The sequence below is a fragment of the Sapajus apella genome, unplaced genomic scaffold (assembly GCF_009761245.1).
Source record: "Sapajus apella isolate SASKATOON/1434 unplaced genomic scaffold, GSC_monkey_1.0 scaffold302, whole genome shotgun sequence".
NCBI lineage: Eukaryota > Metazoa > Chordata > Mammalia > Primates > Cebidae > Sapajus > Sapajus apella.
Genome location: NW_022437242.1, coordinates 85,547 through 97,957, shown reverse-complemented (window position 1 = coordinate 97,957; position 12,411 = coordinate 85,547). Strand labels below are relative to the sequence as shown.

Genomic DNA, 12,411 nt, shown 5'->3' with positions numbered 1-12,411 from the left:
CAGACTAGTTTTGATGTCAGCCCAGGGCAGGGCCAGAGCAAGGTCAGACATGTCCAGGCCCACAGAAGGCAGGGCCTGGGCCAAGGCAGTGCCAGGGTAGAGCAGGAATAATGCAAGACCAATGCAGGGAAAGGCCAGGGCACAGAAGGGCAGGACCATGACAGGTCAGTGCTAGGACAAGGGTAAGGACATGGCCAGGAATATGGACAAGGACAGGCTCAGGGTAGGCCAGGGTCAAGGTAAGGCTTTAAGCAGGGAAGGGTTAGTGCCAGGGTTTGTGCCAGGACCAGGGTAAGGGCAGGACCATGGTAAGGTCTATGACAAGGCTGAAGCAGGGCCATGGCAGGGCCAGAACGCTCACAGGACTGTGGTCAGGAGCACGGGCAGTGGCAGTCCAAGGTCGGGGCTGGGATCAGCCCTTCTCTAGGGAAAGAGTGAGGTCCAAGTCAGGGCAGAGCCAGGGCAAAAGGGCACGACCAGGACCAGGACAAGTTCAAGGCCTGGGCAGGACTAGGATAGCACAGGGCCAGGCCAAGATCAATGCAAAGCCAAGGGCTGTGCCCTTGCCATGGACAGAGCAGGACCCATAACAAGACAGGGCCAGAAAGGGGCCAGGGCAAGGACAAGGCCAGAGAAGGGCCAGGGGGAACTCAGGGCCAATACTGGTCCAGGGACAGCATCAAAGCAAGGGCAGGATCATGGGAAGGCAGGACCAGTGAGGGTCCAGAGCAAGGGCAGGGCTAGGACAGTACCAAAACCAGGACAAAGGAAAGGTAGGGACAGGGCAGGAGAAGGACAGGTTAGAGCCAGGCCCAGTGTAGTAAAGTCCTACAATAGCACAGGGCATATCCAAAAGCATGGCAGGGCCATATCAGGGGCAGTACTAAGAGCGGGGCCAGGGAAAGCACTGGGCCAGGGTGTGGTGAGGCCAGTACAGAGCCAAGATATCGGATGACAGGATAGGACCAGGGCCATGTCATGGACAGGGTAGGCCAAATGTCAGCCTAGGGCAGGAACAGGAACAGGAACAGGCTGGTGAGAAGGCAGGGCCAAGACCATGTGTGGGTAGAGAGGGCTGGTACATGGTTGATGCAGCGTGAGGGCAAGGCCAGAGCATGGAAGAGCAAGGGAAGGGAAAGGGCAGGTTTAGGGTCAAGGTCTTGATAAGGGCAGGGATAGAGTAGGGCCAGGGAAGGGCTGGAATAGAGTAGGTAACAGTAGGCTTGGTCAGGGAAAGGCACTGCAGGGACAGGTCCAGGTCAGGGCAGAATCAGGCCAAATGCCAAGGCCACACTCAGAGCAGGGCCAAGTCAAAGGCGGGACGAAGGTATGGCTGGACCAGCATAGCAAAGGGCCAAGGAAAGGCGAGGGTAACTAGGGGCCTGAGTAGGGCCAGAACCAAGACAGTGCCAAGGCCACAAGCAGGTCAAGGCCAGAGCGAGGGCAGGACTTGGACCAAGTCAGTGTCAGGGCTGTGGCAGGACGAGTGGCAGGGTAAGGGCCATAGCCAAGTAAGGGCCAGGCCTAGGACGGGACCCTGACAGACAGGAAGTGTAGGGCAGGGTAGAGTCAGGGTAATGGGTAGTGTAGTGCCCAGTCTGGGCTAGGCAAGAGCAAAACCGGGCAGGGCCAGAGACATGGCAGGACCAGTGCTGGGCCATGGTCAGGGAAAAACCAGGGGCAAGGTCACAGCGAGGGATATAACAAGACCAATGCCAGGACCAGACCCAGTATCAGGGCAATCTCAGGGTCAGGGCAGGGACATGACAGGACCAGGGCAGAGCAGGGGTAGGGTAACCCAGACCCAAAGCAAGCCAGGGCCAGTGTAATGCAGGGGCAGGGGATGGTAATGCAGGGACAGGGAAGATTAGGGAAAGACATGGACAGAACAGGACCCATAACAAGATAGGGCCAGAAAGGGGCCAGGGCAAGGGTACATCCAGAGAAGGGTCAGGGAAAAGGTAGGGCCAGGGATGGGACAAGGCCAGGGCAGACCAAAGGGAGTGCCAGGGCAGAGCAAGGTCAGGGTAGGGAGGGCTGTTGCAGACCAGGTTATGGCTTGAGCAAATTCAGGGGTGAGGCAGGACTAGGATAGCACAGGGCCAGGGCAGAACCAGGGCATGGTAGTACCAGCACAGGGCATGGTCAGGTCTATGGCATGGTCAGGGCAGGGTGAGCACTCTGCCATAGCCAGGGAAGGTACAGGGCTAACACAGGGCCAAGGAGGGGTCAGAGAAAAGGCAGGCCTAAGGTGGGTCCAGTTTCAGTGGATGCCCAGTGTGGGGCCAGGACATTGCCAGGGCCAGTGTAGGACCAGGCCAAGGTGTGGCTAGGGAGAGTCCATTGCATGGTCATAGCCAGGGCAGAACAGGACCAGGAAAAATCAAAGGCTGGGTCAGGATGGGATAGCAGGACAGAGTGGCAAGACTAAGGTATCCCAAAGCATAGCCAACAGCAGGGCAGAGGCATAGCAGGGGCAGGACTAGGAACAGAGCCAGGGAAAGCACTGGGCCCAGTGCATGGCAGGACCAGGGAAAGCACTGAGCCCAGTGCATGGCAGGACCAGGGAAGAGGAGGGCAGGGCAGGCCCACGGTCATGCCATGGACAGTGTAGGTCTGGTGTCAGTCCAGGGCAGGGCCAGAGTAAGCCCAGGGAGAAATCAGGGCGAGGGCTAAGACATAGACTGGGTAGTGTAGGACCAGTGCAAGACCAATGCAAGGTGGAGTGCAAGACCAGTGCAGGGTGAGGTCAAGACAAGGCCACAGAAGGGCAGGACCATGGTAGGTCAAAGCCAGGAGTAGGGCCAGGACAAGGTTAGGGCCAGGGCCACGAATATGACAGGACCAGGTCCAGGGCTATGCCAGAGCAGGGCAAGGGCTGGGCAGGACCAGAGCCAGGTCATAGAAAGGACAGGGCAAGTGCCAAGGCAGAGCCAGGTAGCACCAGGGTTGAGTGACTCTGATCCCTGAGTGCAAAGGCTGAGGCAGGATCAGGGAAGGTCCTGGGCTGAATCAGGGTTCGATGCAAGATGGTACTGGGGCCTAACCTGGGAAGCATGAGGGCCAGGGAAGGGTTAGGCAGGGCAATTGGAGGACCAGGAAATGGCAGGGCCAGATCAGTGCTGGGACAGGGTAGGGCCAGACCAGGATAACACAGGGTAAAGGCAGGGCAGGTCCAATGCAAGGCCAGGGTCCAGACCAGGGCCAGAGAAGGTCAGGGGCAGGGACAGGACCAGGACCAAGACAAGGAAAGGACAATATCAGGACCAAGGCAAAGCCAGAGCAGGCCACTGACATGGCAGGACCAGTAACAGGGCTAGGGCCAGGCTAGTGATAAGGCCAGGTATGGGACTAGGGCCAGAACAGTTTACCAGGGCAGGGCTCAAAAAAATCAGGGCCAGAGCCAGCCCAGGGGTAGGGCAAAGCCTTAAGTAGGGAAGGGTCAAGACCTGGGTCCATGCAAGGGGCAGGGCAGGGGCAAGGTCATGACCAGGTCTAGGACAAGGCTGGGGCAGGGCCATGGCAGGACCAGGGTCAGAAGCAGGGGCCAGTGCCAGGCCAAGGTCAGGGCTGTGGCCAGGGCTGGGCTAGCAACAGGTTGAGGGTCAAGGCAAAGCAGGGTCAGGGGAAAGCGACAAGACCAGAACAAGAGCGAGGTCAGGGCCAGGGCAGGACTAGGATAGCGCAGGGTCAGGGCCAGGGCAGGACCAACACAGAGCCAGGGGCTAGACCAAGGCCAAGGCTGGACCAGAGACAGGGCCACAGAGAAGGCAGGACCAGGGATGATCCAGATCAAGCACAGGGATGGGCAGAACCAGAACCAGGACCAAGCAGGTCAGGGCCAGGATAGAACAGGGTATGGCCAAAAGCAGGGCAGGACCATAGGAGGCATAGAACTAGGAACAGAGCCAGGACAAGCACTGGGCTAGGGTATGGTGGAGCCAGTATAGGGTCAGGACAGTGGATGACAGGACAGGACCAGGCCAAACGTCAGGGCCAAGTCGTGGCAGGGCCAGCATAGCAGAGAGCCAAGGGAAGACCAGGGCAGGTAGTCGTGGCCAGGGTAAAATCAGGGACAGGGTCCCAGCCAGAAACATGAGAGGACCAAAGCCAGGGATGGGAAAGGGCCAGAAGCAGGGCAGAATCAGGACCAGGGAAGGGCATTTCAGGGCCAGGGCTTGGGACTGGGCAAGTTCAGGGCCAGAGCAAGGGAGGGCTAGGATAGTGCAGAGCCAAGGCAGAGTAGGGCCAGTGTAGAACAAGGACAGGGGCAGGGGATGGCAGAGCAGGGACTGGGAAGGCCAGGGCCAGAGTCAGGTTTGGAACATGGACAGGGTAGGACCAGAAACAAGGCAGGACCAGAAACGGGACAGGGCCATGGTAAGGTGAGAGAATGGACTGGGAAAAGGCAGGGCCAGGGAGGTGCCTAGAGTATATCTATATCTGGCATCTGGTTGTGGCCTCAGGGCCATACTATTAAGATTGCCCACACGTTCCCCTTAAATAGGACATCTCGATGGTATCAGTCCTATCACCCTCTTAACCAATAACAGGAGTGGTATGCCTGAGCTGGTTGCTGATTTCTTGGAGGATGAAAGAGACCAAAATTTGATAGGGGATATCCATGTTGAGAAGGATTTTTCTGACTGTAATAAGCTATGTTTGATGAACCATAATATGTATGATGTGGGATTAAGAATTTTATGTACTAAATAATAGTAATGTGGGTAAGGTTTAATGTGGAATTTACAATAATTTATCACAGTTAAGCAATTTTAATATGTGCTTATATGTATGTCTTGTAATAATGTTATATACATTATAGTAGAATGCACTCTTTATGATCAAGCATTTATAGTACTATATGTTAGTCATGAGGACCAACATTATTGTATGAAGTACATAATAATAATGTAATAGTGCATTATAATGATGGCCAGTACTGGCATATCAGTTAATGTTGTATCCCTAAGAAGCACAGGGAATAATTTAAAAAGCTCTATCACCTTATTTCTAAGTTTTTGAAATTATGATTTATGTATTATTTTCTCAATGTCTTTTAGCTTGTTTTAAAATCATAAGTTACAATTTTAGTGTTTTGTCTGCATATCTTTTTTTGCCCATAGGAATGTTGTTCTTCTTATTCTCTGTTTTCTTTTAATAACTCTTTATGATTTTCGACCAAATACTTTTTTGTCACTCATTTTTACTGAAAACAATTTTCTCAAGCTTTTAGAAGGAGGAATAGTTCAAGGGGCCTTTACTAATTTCATATCTCTCCCTCTCCTGTTTTTGATTTGTCTTTTGGTTTTGTTCTAGTAAAGTGTTAATACGGCGGCTCACTTTCTGAGACTTCCTGATTCTATATCCCTCCCTCACTTGTATCTGGGCTTTCTCTTTTCTTTGTCTCTGTCACCATTGTAATAGCCCAATTCTGATTCTCCTCCCAGAAGTTTCTCTTCAGTGCGATGTCCTGCCCTGGAAAGGAGCTTTGGTTGGTTGGTTTGAAATTCATGATTCCTATCCTTCCCTGTGTCCTTTCAGAACTTACCAGTGGTCCTTACAGCCACTTTTTGGTTTGATGAAACCCTTCCTAGTTTCAACTGATGTTTTCACATAGGTCTGCAGTGATTTGGTTTATGGTTGCTTTGCTGTTTCCTATCCCCAGTTTTCAGATGCCTTGTTGCTTCCTCCTCCTTCCACCACATTAACATTAATGTGGTTCAGCTGAATTCTACCAGACATACAAAGAAGAGCTGGTACCATTTCTTCTGAAACTATTCCAAACAATACAAAAAGAGGGAATTCTTCCCAAATCATTTTATGAGACCAACATCATCCTGATTCCAAAACCCGGCAGAGACTCAACAAGAAAAGAAAACTTCAGGCCAATATCCATGATGAACATAGATGCAAAAATCTTCAATAAAATACTGACAAGCCGATTGCAACAGCACATCAAAAAGCTTATCCACCATGATCAAGTAGGCTTCATCCCGGGGATGCAAGGCTGGTTCAACATACGCAAGTCTATAAACGTAATTCACCACATAAACAGAACCAAAGACAAAAACCACATGATTATCTCAATGGATGCAGAGAAGGCCTTTGACAAAATTCAACAGCCCTTTATGCTAAAAACACTCAATAAGCTAGGTATCGATGGAACGTATCTCAAAATAATAAAAGCTATTTACGACAAACCAACAGCCAATATCATACTGAATGGGCAAAAACTGGAAGCATTCCCCTTGAAATGTGGAACCAGACAAGGATGCCCTCTCTCACCACTGCTATTCAATATAGTATTAGAAGTTCTAGCCCGAGCAATCAGGCAAGAAAAAGAAATAAAGGGCATTCAAATAGGAAAGGAGGAAGTCAAATTGTCTCTATTTGCAGACGACATGATTGTATATCTAGAAGACCCCATCGTTTCAGCCCCAAACCTCCTGAAACTGATGAGCAAGTTCAGCAAAGTCTCAGGATACAAAATCAATGTGCAAAAATCACATGCATTCCTATACACCAGTAACAGACTTAAAGAGAGCCAAATCAAGAACAAACTTCCATTCACAATTGCCACAAAGAGAATAAAATACCTAGGAATACAACTAACAAGGAAGGTAAAGGACCTCTTCAAGGAGAGCTACAAGCCACTGCTCAATGAAATAAGAGAGGACACAAACAGATGGAGAAACATTCCATGTTCATGGTTAGGAAGAATCAATATCGTGAAAATGGCCATACTGCCCGAAGTAATTTACAGACTCAATGCTATCCCCATCAAGATACCAATGACCTTCTTCGCAGAACTGGAAAAAACCACCTTAAACTTCATATGGAACCAAAAGAGAGCCCGCATAGCCAAGTCAATTCTAAGCAAAAAGTACAAAGCGGGGGGTATCACACTACCAGACTTCTGAGTATACTACAAGGCTACAGTAATCAAAACAGCATGGTACTGGTACCAAAACAGAGATATAGACCAATGAAACAGAACAGAGGTCTCAGAGGCAACACAACATATCTACAACCATCTGATCTTTGACAAACCAGACCAAAACAAGCAATGAGGAAAGGATTCCCTGTTCAATAAATGGTGTTGGGAAAGCTGGCTAGCCACGTGCAGAAAGCAGAAACTGGACCCCTTCCTGACACCTTACACTAAAATTAACTCCAGATGTTTTAAAGACTTAAACATAAGACCTAACACCATAAAAACCCTAGAAGAAAATATAGGCAAAACCATTCAGGACGTAGGTGTAGGCAGGGACCAAAACACCAAAAGCATTCACAACAAAAACCAAAATAGACAAATGGGACGTAATCAAACTCCACAGCTTCTGCACAGCAAAAGAAATAGTCATTAGAGTGAATCGGCAACAAACAGAATGGGAAAAAATTTTTGCAGTTTACCCATCTGACAAAGGGCTGATATCCAGAATTTACAAAGAACTAAAAGAGATTTACAAGAAAAAAACTAACAAGCCCATTCAAAAGTGGGCAAAGGATATGAACAGACACTTTACAAAAGAAGACATACGTGAGGCCAACAAACATATGAAAAAATACTCATCATCACTGGTCATCAGAGAAATGCAAATCAAAACTACATTGAGATACCATCTCACACCAGTTAGAATGGCGATCATTAAAAAATCTGGAGACAACAGATGCTGGAGAGGATGTGGAGAAATAGGAACACTTTTACACTGTTGATGGGAGTGTAAATTAGTTCAACCATTGTGGTAGACAGTGTGGCGATTCCTCCAGACCTAGATATAGAAATTCCATTTGACCCAGCAATCCCATTACTGGGTATATATCCAAAGGATTACAAATCGTTGTACTATAAGGACACGTGCACACGAATGTTCATTGCAGCACTGTTTACAATAGCAAAGACCTGGAACCAACCCAAATGCCCAACGACGATAGACTGGATAGGGAAAATGTGGCACATATACACCATGGAATATTATGCAGCCATCAAAAACGATGAGTTTGGGTCCTTTGTAGGGACATGGATGAACCTGGAAACCATCATTCTCAGCAAACTGACATAAGAGCAGAAGATCAAACACTGCATGTTCTCACTCATAGGTGGGTGTTGAACAATGAGAACACATGGACACAGGGAGGGAAGCACTACACACTGGGGTCAGTTGGGGGGAAATAGGGGAGGGACGGTGGGGAGAGATAGCAAGGGGAGAAATGCCAGATGTAGGTGATGGGGAGGAAGGCAGCAAATCACACTGCCACGTGTGTTACTATGCAACAATTTTGCATGTTCTTGACATGTACCCCAAAACCTAAAATGCAATAAAATAAATAAATGGGGGAAAAAAAATTCATGTGGTTACTGTTGTTTGTCTCCATGAACTTGTATTTTGGAGTTTGTGAGCTGGTTTGTCATCTAGTTTTGTTGTCCATGGTGTTTTGGTTTTGTTATGAGATTACTTTGTATCTTTTTAGGAAATGATGTGGTGAAATCAGAAACTATTCAGAATAGTTCTTTTCTTTTCTATTTGGATGATCTTACCAAATCATCCCCTAAATCTATTGAAACAAGAAAATCTATCCAAATAGAACAAACTATTTTGTGATTACTCAGGTTTCCTGTCATTATCAATGCTTAAAAGCTGGGTGACTAGGTCATTGCAGGATTTTGAGCAGTGGAGTGACATGAGCTGACTGGTGTTTTTAAAGGCTCTGTCTTGTAATATACTGAGAATAGACCACAGGAATGGAAAGGAAGACACAGGAGGAACTATTAGAAGAATATGGCAGAAATAGGCAGGGTGCAGTGGCTCATGCTTATAATCCCAGTAGTTTGGGAGGCCTAGGTGGTTGGATCACTTGAGGTCAGGAGTTTGAGACCAGCCTGGCCAACATGGTGAAACCTTGTCTTTAACGAAAAATACAGAATTTAGCTGGGCATGGTGGTGGGCGCCTGTAATCCCAGCTACTCAGGAGGTTGAGGCAGGAGAATCGCTTGAGCCCATGAGGTGGAGGTTGTAGTGAGCTGAGATCACGCCACGGTACTCCAGCCTGGGCAGCAAGAGTGAAACCCCATCTCAAAAAAAAAAAAAAAGAAAAAAAAAGAATATTGCAGAAATCCCAGGAAAGAGATGTTGGCTTAGACTAGGGGAGCAGCAGTGGAATTAATGAGAAATAGCAGATTTGCATGCATTTTGAGGTATAATTGATAAGATTTCCTCATGGGCTTGATAGGAAGTATGAGAGAAGGTAGTTGAAAATAACTGGTTTTGTCCTGAGCAACCATAAGAATGGAGTTGCTTTTAACTGAGATTAGGAGGCTGAGGCTGTGATGTAGGTAAGGTAGTCTTTGGGGGTGAGATTAAGAATTCAGTTTGGACTTTGTTGAGCTTGAGATGGTCATTAGACTTCTGAGTGAAGATATTCTTTGTGATTCTGTGAGTCCCATGGTAGCAGGAGGTAAAAAAAGAAAGACATTGCTTATCATAGAAAACTGGAAAATATGGAAAGTTAGGTAAGAAAATAAAAATCATGCTTAATTAGAACACATTGTTTTTTTTCTTTCCAACTATTAGGTTCAAGGAGTACATGTTCAGGTTGCCTACAGGTAAATTGTCTGTCACGTGGGTTTGGTGTACAGATGGTTTCATCACCCAGGTAGTAAGAATAGTACTCTATGAGTAGTTTTTTGATCCTCACCTTCCTTCCACCCTCCACCCTTAAGCAAGCCCCAGCGTCTGTTGTTTCTTCCTTTGTATCTATGTGTACTCAGTGTTTAGCCAGCACTTGTAAGTGAGAACATGCAGTATTTGGTTTTCTGTTCCTGCATTAATTTGCTTAGGATAACAGCCTGCAACTCCATCCATGTTGCTGTAAAGGACGTGATTTTATTCTTTTTTTATGGCTGTGTAGTATTCCATGGTGTATATGTACCACGTTTTCATCATCCAGTCCACTGATGTGGGAATTTAGGTTGATTTCATGTCTTAGCTATTGTGAACAGTGCTGCAATAAACATACATGTGTCTTTATAGTAGAACAATTTATATTCTTTTGGGTATATACCCAGTAAGGGGATTGCTGGGTCTAATGGTAGTCCTAAGTTCTTTGAGAAATCTCCAAACTGCTCTCCACAGTGGCTAAACTAATTTATTTTCCCACCAGCAGTGTATAAGCATATTCTTTTCTTTTCTTTTTTTTTTTTTTGTTTTGTTTTGTTTTAAAGCTGCAGTTTATCCTGGCCAATTTACTGTACTGTTTTTTAATAACAGCTCATAGATCAGAGATGATCTTTGTATTAAGCCTTTCTATCCATGTCAAACATAATGATCTTGGGGTAAGAGAGGTCCTTTCTCTAAACAGAAATACAATACTTATTCTATATAATTATAGAGGGCCAAGAGATATGGAAATAATGTATTTTTAAGAATTATATTAAACAATTTTTATTTGATAAATAGTATCTTACAATCCTAATGCTATCTGTCGAACTTCAATAACAGCAATTTTAGCATCAATGAATGAGCAGTAGCTAAACTAACAAGAGATCAATCAAAAGGGCTTTAAGGGGAGAGCACCAGCTGATGTGCTGCCAAGGCTCTAGGCATTCAGGACTCTGCTACAGGGAAAATAATCAAAAGGCAGGTGCTCTGGACTCAAGCCCGCACATCATGACCTGCCTCCCTCCTGGGGGTCCACAGTCCCCCTGGCACTTCTGGGTCCCTGTGGGCTGCAGATGAAAATCCAGGCATCAAAGGCAACTTGGGAAAGGATGCGACTTGACCTCACAGCCGGCTTCTGCCTGTTGTGGTCATTTTCTTTCCAGAGCACCTAGAGCACTCACTAAGTGGACATGGCAGCCATCCAACCTTCTTTGGCTGTTTTCGCATAGAAGAGGATCTTCCCCTAAAAATTGGAAGTGTCTTTCTCCAATTCCTGGGCCAGATCAGGCCATCTTCTTGTGGGTCATGGGTCTGACACACACAGTTCAAGTATTCATGGTATTGTCAATGGGATTGTGTTCTTGATTTGTCTCTCAGCTTGGATATTGTTGGTGTATAGAAATGCTATTGATTTTTGTACATTGATTTTGTATCCTGAAACTTTGCTAAAGTTGTCTGATCTAGGAGCTTTTGGGCAGAGACTATGGGCTTTTCTAGTATAAAGTCATATTGTCTGCAAATATGGAAGAGAGTTTGACTTTCACTCATCCTGGATGCCTTTATTTGTTTTTCTTACTACTCTGTCTAGGACTTCCAGTGCTTTATTGAGTAGGAGTGGTGAGAGAGGACATCCTGGTGTTGTTCTGGTTCTCAGTGGGAATACTTCCAGTATGATATGCTTCCAGCAGCACATTAGCTGGTGCTGCTCCTTTTAATGCACTTTTGATTGATCTCTTGTTATTTAACTACTGTTCACTACTTGATGCTGAAATTGCTCTTATTGAACTTTGATAGATTGCAAGGTACTATTTACCAAGTAAATATTGTTTAATATAATTCTTACAAATACATTATATCCACATCTCTGGGCCCTCCAGAACATTCAATATGATGTTGGCTGTGGGTTTGTCATAGATTTCACTTATTATTTTTGAGGTATATTCCTTCGATGCCTAGTTTGCTGAGAGTTTTTTACATGAAGGGAAGCTGAATTTTATTGAAAGCATTTTCTGTGTCTATTGATAATAATAATTTTTTTAAAAAACCCTTGGGCTGGCCACAGTGTCTCACGTCTGTAATCTCAGCATTTGGGAGGCTGAGGTAGGTGGATCACACGAGCTGAGGAGTTCAAGACTAGCCTGGACAACATGGCGAAACTCTATCTCTACGAAAAATACAAAAGTTATCTAGGTGTGGTGGCACATGCCTGTGCTTTCAGCTACTTGGGTGGCTGAGGTGAGAGAATTGCTTAAGCCCAGGAGTTTGAGGTTACAGGGAGCTGAGACTGTGCCACTGCACTCCAGCCTGGATGATGGAGCCAGACTCTACCTCAAGAAAACAAAAATTTAAAACAAACAAAAAAACATTTGAACTACCAGTGTAAGAGAGGTAATCTATTTTAGGTTTCTGTTGGTTTTAATAGATTCCATTGATTAATGTAATTGAACATTTTCCAGTTATAAGCTATATGTATATATTCTTTTATGAACTCTTTTAAGTGTTTAATTTATTTGAGACAGAGTCTCCCTGTGTTGATGCAATCTTGGCTCACTGTAACCTCTGTTTCCTGGATTCAAGCAATAATTCTCTTGCCTCAGGTGTGATCATAGGCATGCGCTACCACACCTGGCTTTTTTTTTTTTTTAATGTACTTTAGGTTCTGGGGTGCATGTGCAGATCATGCAGGATTGTTGCATAGGTACACACATGGCAATGTAGTTTGCTGCCTCCATCCCAATGTCACCTACAT

The 12,411-nt window shown here is 46.2% G+C and overlaps 1 long non-coding RNA gene across 1 annotated transcript; it reads left to right on the top strand.

The window, feature by feature from the left end:
- The first annotated feature begins 754 nt into the window (after positions 1-754).
- LOC116545606 lies at positions 755-3,887 on the top strand. Its single transcript, XR_004266373.1, has 3 exons — positions 755-799; positions 1,134-1,144; positions 3,835-3,887. It is a non-coding gene; the product is annotated as an uncharacterized LOC116545606 (long non-coding RNA).
- Positions 3,888-12,411: the final 8,524 nt, after the last annotated feature.